Source organism: Crocodylus porosus, unplaced genomic scaffold (genome assembly GCF_001723895.1).
Source record: "Crocodylus porosus isolate Cpor-Errol unplaced genomic scaffold, CroPor_comp1, whole genome shotgun sequence".
Lineage (NCBI taxonomy): Eukaryota > Metazoa > Chordata > Crocodylia > Crocodylidae > Crocodylus > Crocodylus porosus.
The window spans coordinates 1,557,406-1,563,737 of NW_017728921.1; positions in this window are offsets into that span (position 1 = coordinate 1,557,406).

Here is a 6,332-nt window from a genome sequence, read left to right on the forward strand (position 1 = left end):
GTCTATGAAATCCCTCCTGTACTCCCCTTCTTCCCAATGAAATCTGTATGTGGGCATAAATAAAGTACCTATAAACCTTAAGTGATGCTCTGTACCTTGGATCCTCCTCTCCAAACCCCACATATAAACACCCTCCGTTGGAAAAGAGGACAGACCACTGGAAGACTACTATCAATGGAAAGGCAAACGAAGAAGCATGAAGCAGCAAATCCTGCTTAGTGCTCTGCTCCTCTTGCATCTTGAGCATGTTTAGGATGTGGGAGCCATGTCTTTTCCCCTCCCTGACCGGGTACTAATCCATACTTCTCCAAAATGAACCTTGCAAGGTTTCCTGAGCCTCACCATGTAGTGGGTTGTCCAAGTCCCATATCGCTACCAGTTCTATATAGAGTCCATAGGTGTATTATAAAGGTTTAGATGTTCTCCGAACCTCCGTGGACTGCCTGAGAACTTGCTGATGGTGTCTAACAGGCAAAGATCTGTAAATTATACTGCTTGCTATGGTATTTGCCACTTTCCAGTTGTTGCTACTTACAAGACCATTATTGATACGTGACAAAGAGGTATATTGCCAGTAATTTATAAGTCTACAACTGCACTTTGTAACTCAAAGGTCTGAGCTTTACTCCTGTTACTAATGAGTTATCCCACTGAGATGAATGAATAGCATCAGCAGCACCAGAGGGTCTGTTTTTCATCAGTACATGCAGAGCTACGCAGGTATATCTCATTAAAGCCGATATTATACAGTGTTACAGATGCATAAAACTAATACTTACCTATCTCACAGTGGTGTTCAGAGTCTTAATTAGTCTTTGTGAAGTGCTTCAAGACGCATGGATAAAAAGCTTTATTGGGTGTCAACTGTTTTCTGATTATAGGAATGACTGAGGCAAAAATCAACAAAGAATTTACATGATCATTAAACGTTCTGTATGTAAGATGAAAATCCATTCAGAAAGTAGTTCAGAAAAAAGCATGCCAACTCAGGTGGGTGGAAAACAAGCCACTTGGCAGGCCATTTCCTTTGACATGGAAAGTCACCTTGCAACAGAACAAGGACAGCTCATAACTCCAGATCAGATGTTCCCAAACCAGGTCTGTGCAGCTGCTTCTTGGTGGTTCAGGCAGATGGCAAGCTAAAATATCCTCTAGCTCCATCTTCTCGAGGGCAGCACCAGTCTAGACACCTGAAAGCAGTTAACTTAACATAATCCACCCAGGCACAGAAGAGAAGAGCAGCCAGGCCCACTGAGGAGATGCCAAGATACCCACTTCTGCCAGAGCTGCTGAGGCTTCAGTCACTGAAGCAGACACACCACCCAGACACTGCAAGAGCCACCCCCCACATGCATTTTTTTTCCTGTGGTAGAACCCTGTGCGTGACTTTGTTTAACATGAAGCTGGTGGATGGAAACAGCAACCACAGGTCTTGACAGGGTGGAGATATGGGCCTAGTGGCAAAGGAGAACCATAGACAACAGGAGACCCCCATCTCGCTGCAGCCTTCTTCCACCTTTACAATATGCATTATCACCAAATGATTGGGCAAATACCTAAGGTCACCATATCAACTTAGGGGAAAGTGTTTTAGTATATACACCTGCTTATTCCCTGAGAGACTAAAAGCAATCAAAAGTTGCTCTAGGAAAGCTGAGGTTGCCTGCTTCCCAAGGCACATCCTGGAGACCCTGGGAAAGCTAGGCAGGCACTCCTATGGCTTAAAAGGGCCAAATCCTGGGTGTGAATTCCTGGGGTGCACAGCACCCAGCCCCTGAAAGCACCTGCCTGCCATAAAGCAAGCAGACATCTGCCACAACAAAGCAGCAGAAATTATTACTATGTATTGGCAGAGGCGTAGGTTGTAGCTGTCTTGGTCTAAGGACATAGACAGACAAAGTTCTCTGGGTAAATGTGATTTCTTTTATTAGACCAACTCAAATAGTTGGGGAAGTTGTTCTTTGCAAGCTTTCAGGTATAAATCCCCTTTGTCAGGCTGAGGAAGCATCTGCAGTTGCTCTGTGCTCTTCCTGGATGGAATGGATAAGCCTAGGGATGTCTATCTGCTGTGTGCCACCATAAACACATCTGTGGCAGCACACAAAGGTGACATCTGTTTCCACCCCGAGAGTGACTGGGCTTAAGCTGTGCTGGTTTTACTAATACAGATACTTGCTGAAATCTGTAGCAAGAACTAGTTGGGGGGGAGGAATCACAAATAAAGGTTGATTCAGATCATGTATTTATCTCTAGCTGCTCATTTTTCTGCTACAGAAAATAACCAACTTCTGGAGTTCAAAGCTTCCTGTTTGCTCAGCAGTCTTGACAATAGAAAAGAAAAACTGTGCAATTACACCACTCTGCTTAGATACAAGCTATTTCTGCTTACATTATCCTTCCCAGAACTACACTGTACTCAGATTCTACTGTACACCAGTTTCTATATACCCTGTCTGTTATATGAAGTTGCAGGATAATGGAGACATGCTGTGCAGATCTGAAAGCACAGACTCGATCCAGACCACTGTCAATGAATCATTCAATAATTTAACAACAAAAACAACAAAAAGAGTTCAGGCTGCAGCCTGATAAAGAAAGACCTAAATTATTTATAAGGAAAAGAGAGCATGAATAAAAAACATTTTAGAGCATGTCTGAAGATGCTATTCAACTCCAGAACAGATTAAACTGGCCTTTTTCCCATCTTAAAATTGCCTGAAGGCATATATATCTTATAGTAACAAATTATATTCTTCATAAAACTTGTAAGTATAGCAGTTTGTTCCCTCACCTCAGAGAGAAATGCAATGAACCATATTAGATAGCATAAGAAACTCTCTCAGTTAACTAGGCTTCATCTGCTCGCAGAATTGTTCATGGAAAAATATGCTGTATACCAAACACTGGAGTACATCAGAAGGAATGTATGTCAGCCATCGCAAAGATATATTTGCCATTCAAACACACTGGCATGTCTGAAAGGAGATGTTCAATAAATGCTGTGCATATTTTTCCCATTTTTTTCTATTAACAAACTTTTAGCCAAATAATTTAACTCACTCAATAGTTTTTGGACCTATAACAATGTGAATGTGAATAATCAGTAATAACTTGGTGAGCAACTGCTACTTCCACACACATATATCACAAACATTTCTTAAAAGTAACAAAAAATTACTGAAGATTTTAATTGATGGAATAGAACGTGTTTACGCTGTGGAAGCAAATATCAAAAACTCTGATTTTTCATTTATTTTAATTAACTTAGCAGGATACCATAATCTAGTTACAATCTTATGGCCCTTTAAGATTACCCTTTACCAGAAAAAAAAATCTTGCCCCTACAGCATATTGTACGAAAACAGTGTTTTGCAAATCAATTTTTCAGGGCATTTAGATGGATCACTGAAGTTATCTTTATACCTTAGTCTTCATGTAAAATGCTGCTCTATATTGCATATAATACCAGGACAACTTTATATACTACTTAAATGCTTCTTGGTATTTAAATGCACCTATAGCACTAGCTGCATAGCATATTCATGGTAAAAATATCACATGGCACGCTTTGTTAAGCTGCACAATAAACAGCATGTACTGCGTTTCTTAATATAAAAATTATTTTAAAACAAAACATGCTGATAATGTGGATTCCTAAAATTTATAAGAATCAAATAAAATTGTGAAAAGAACCTTAAAACATTAACGTTATGAAAAAGTTTGCAACAGTTAAGAACTACAGTCATTTTTTTCTGAAGAATCGTTTCGCTCAGTAGAATTAAACCCCCAGTAACCAAGTCTATTCTGTTTTCTTCTTCCAAAATGTACCCAGCCCAAATTGACCTCAGTAAGGACATGTATATGGAAGATACCCCCCAGAAAGTGTCAAATATTGATATAGTTTCCTTTTTTTGGTTACAATCATCTGGTTTCAAAGACCTACTTAGTGTTTTTATGAATACAGTATATGCGAGCTTTGTTATACAGACTAGCTCATGTCAGCCAACAAGGGACTCAAGTTAAAAGTCTGGGTCCTGTTGATATCCAACAGAATTTGATAAACCAGTCATCAGGTTGTACCTGATCTTGAATTTGCTGCATGAACTGAAAAGTACAAACCATGAAGAGACAATAGGGACAGAGAGAGAAAGAGAGAGAAGACCAGTTTTACTGGGCATTTTTCATTCTTCTTGTTCCTTTCAAATTTCTGTAGGATTTTGCTATGTTTTAGAACTTCTCTGAGTGGAACAAAAAAATAACACCACTTGTATACGAACACAGAGCCTCTTTCTTACGCCTGGAAAAGACTTTAAAAAGAATGAACTTCCTGAACTCAGTATGTTGCATACTGTGCATACTCCCTTAAACCATACTGTTGTCTCTGCTATCTTGAAATACATGCAGGAAACAAAATCAAGTATGGCTGCTATTAAAAAAAACATTTCTAACAGCTACTACATCACAGGATCTGACAGCCTGCATTCATTTCCTAGTTTAAGGAAAGGAATACATGGAATGTTGTACACCCTGTCATGGTAACTTTTTTTAACTGTTGATTACATTTAAAAATCTCCTTGGATCTATTCATTGTTAGAAAACAGTAGAAACATCTTGTTAAAATTAATGCAACCGTTTAGAGATTTTTGTCATTGTTGCTTTTGCTTTAAAATTGTCATTAAAAAGAAAATAAGCCAACAATTGCACCACTTGCAAAGAACAATTTTTCCAACTATTTAGTTAGTCTAATAAAAGATTTCACATCTAATCAAAGACGAAGGGTGTTTGTGCCCAAAAGCTTTCAAAGAACAATTTTTCCAACTACTGAGTTGATCTAATAAAAGATATCACGTCTACCCAAGAAACCTTATCTGCCTATGTCCTTACACCAACAACCCTGACACCATGTCCACACAACTGTGGACATTGGTTCTCCGGGGACAGGTAAGAGAGGTACACCTTGCACCACCGTTACTTGTCCCTGGGGAACATCTGTGCCATGTGCCCTTGGGTGCATGGCAAGTTACCCTGAGTGGAGTAGGGAAGGTTGGGGCCAGCCCAGCGCTGGGGGCCTCCCGGGGCTGCTGCAGCGGCAATTCTGCTGCACAGAGGCTGGCTGGCGAGCTAGCTCCACTTTTGAGCGGCACATGCTGCCCGTGCATGCACTGCTCTGCTTTCTTTTTCCACGGTTTTTTAACCCTGGATATCCAGGGGTCAAACAAACCACAGGGGAAATAAAAATCGGAGCAGCACACGCATAGGCAGCACTCGCCTTTGCAGTGCAGAGAACATCTGAATGTGCAGTTTGTGGCGCCGCAGCCATGTTTGTAGCACCACATATCACACGGACATGCTCATCTGGACATGGCCTGAATGACTATTGCTCTTCTACTTTGGTGTTCTTTTAAAGATACATTTATATCAGTTTTGTTGTTTTATTAATATTTTTTTTCAACTCTGAAAAGCAACTCATTCATTTTACTGTGAAAAAATAGTAGGAAGCTGTTTAAAAATTTGCTTGAGTTTTATCTTGTAAACCAAAACATCCCGGAAATGTTATTTCTAAGATTTTAAATATTGCCAAGGGCGGGAGGGGGAAGAAATCAAATACTCAAGAATTCCACAAAGTGGAATATTTGACTATAAAAAGCAGAACGCCGCTGTCCTAGTCACAGCAAGAGTCTGCAAAATACTCCTGTTGTTGCCATTTCTTGCCTCATCTCTTCTTTTAAGTCTAATTTTGATCTGTAAATTATACATAATACAGACCATGCCTTCCACTCTTGAAAGACATGCATACAGTTAATTTTTTATATGTGAACAGTCCCACTGAGTTCAATGGGACTATTCACGTCTGCGAAGCTAATGATGTACCTAAGTGTTCACAACCAGTCGACACGCTTTCTGTATGTTGCAATGTACCTGACGTTACTGAAGGGCGGGAGAAATACACACACCACAAAAGAAAAAACAACCCTGAAGAAAAAAAATCAGTTTAGTATTAAATTCCGCTTCTCATCATTTACAAGAACCATTTGGTTTTTCAGTCATCACAAACAAAGAGAAGAGGAAAAAAAAACACAAAATCAATACTATTAATACCTATGACATATGCCTCCCTTCTCCACCAGATAAAAACACCAGTATTTCTCTACTCTCATGACCAAGTTTTTATTGCTCTCACTGCTCTTTTCTCAGAGGATTACTTAATTAGTTCAAAAATGCCACCGGCACTCAGATCTCATGTTCAGGGAGGGAGTCTTCAAAGCTTGTTATGTTTAGGTATGTAAGGGACTGCAAAGCACTCTGTTACCCTCTGATACATGACCAAAGGA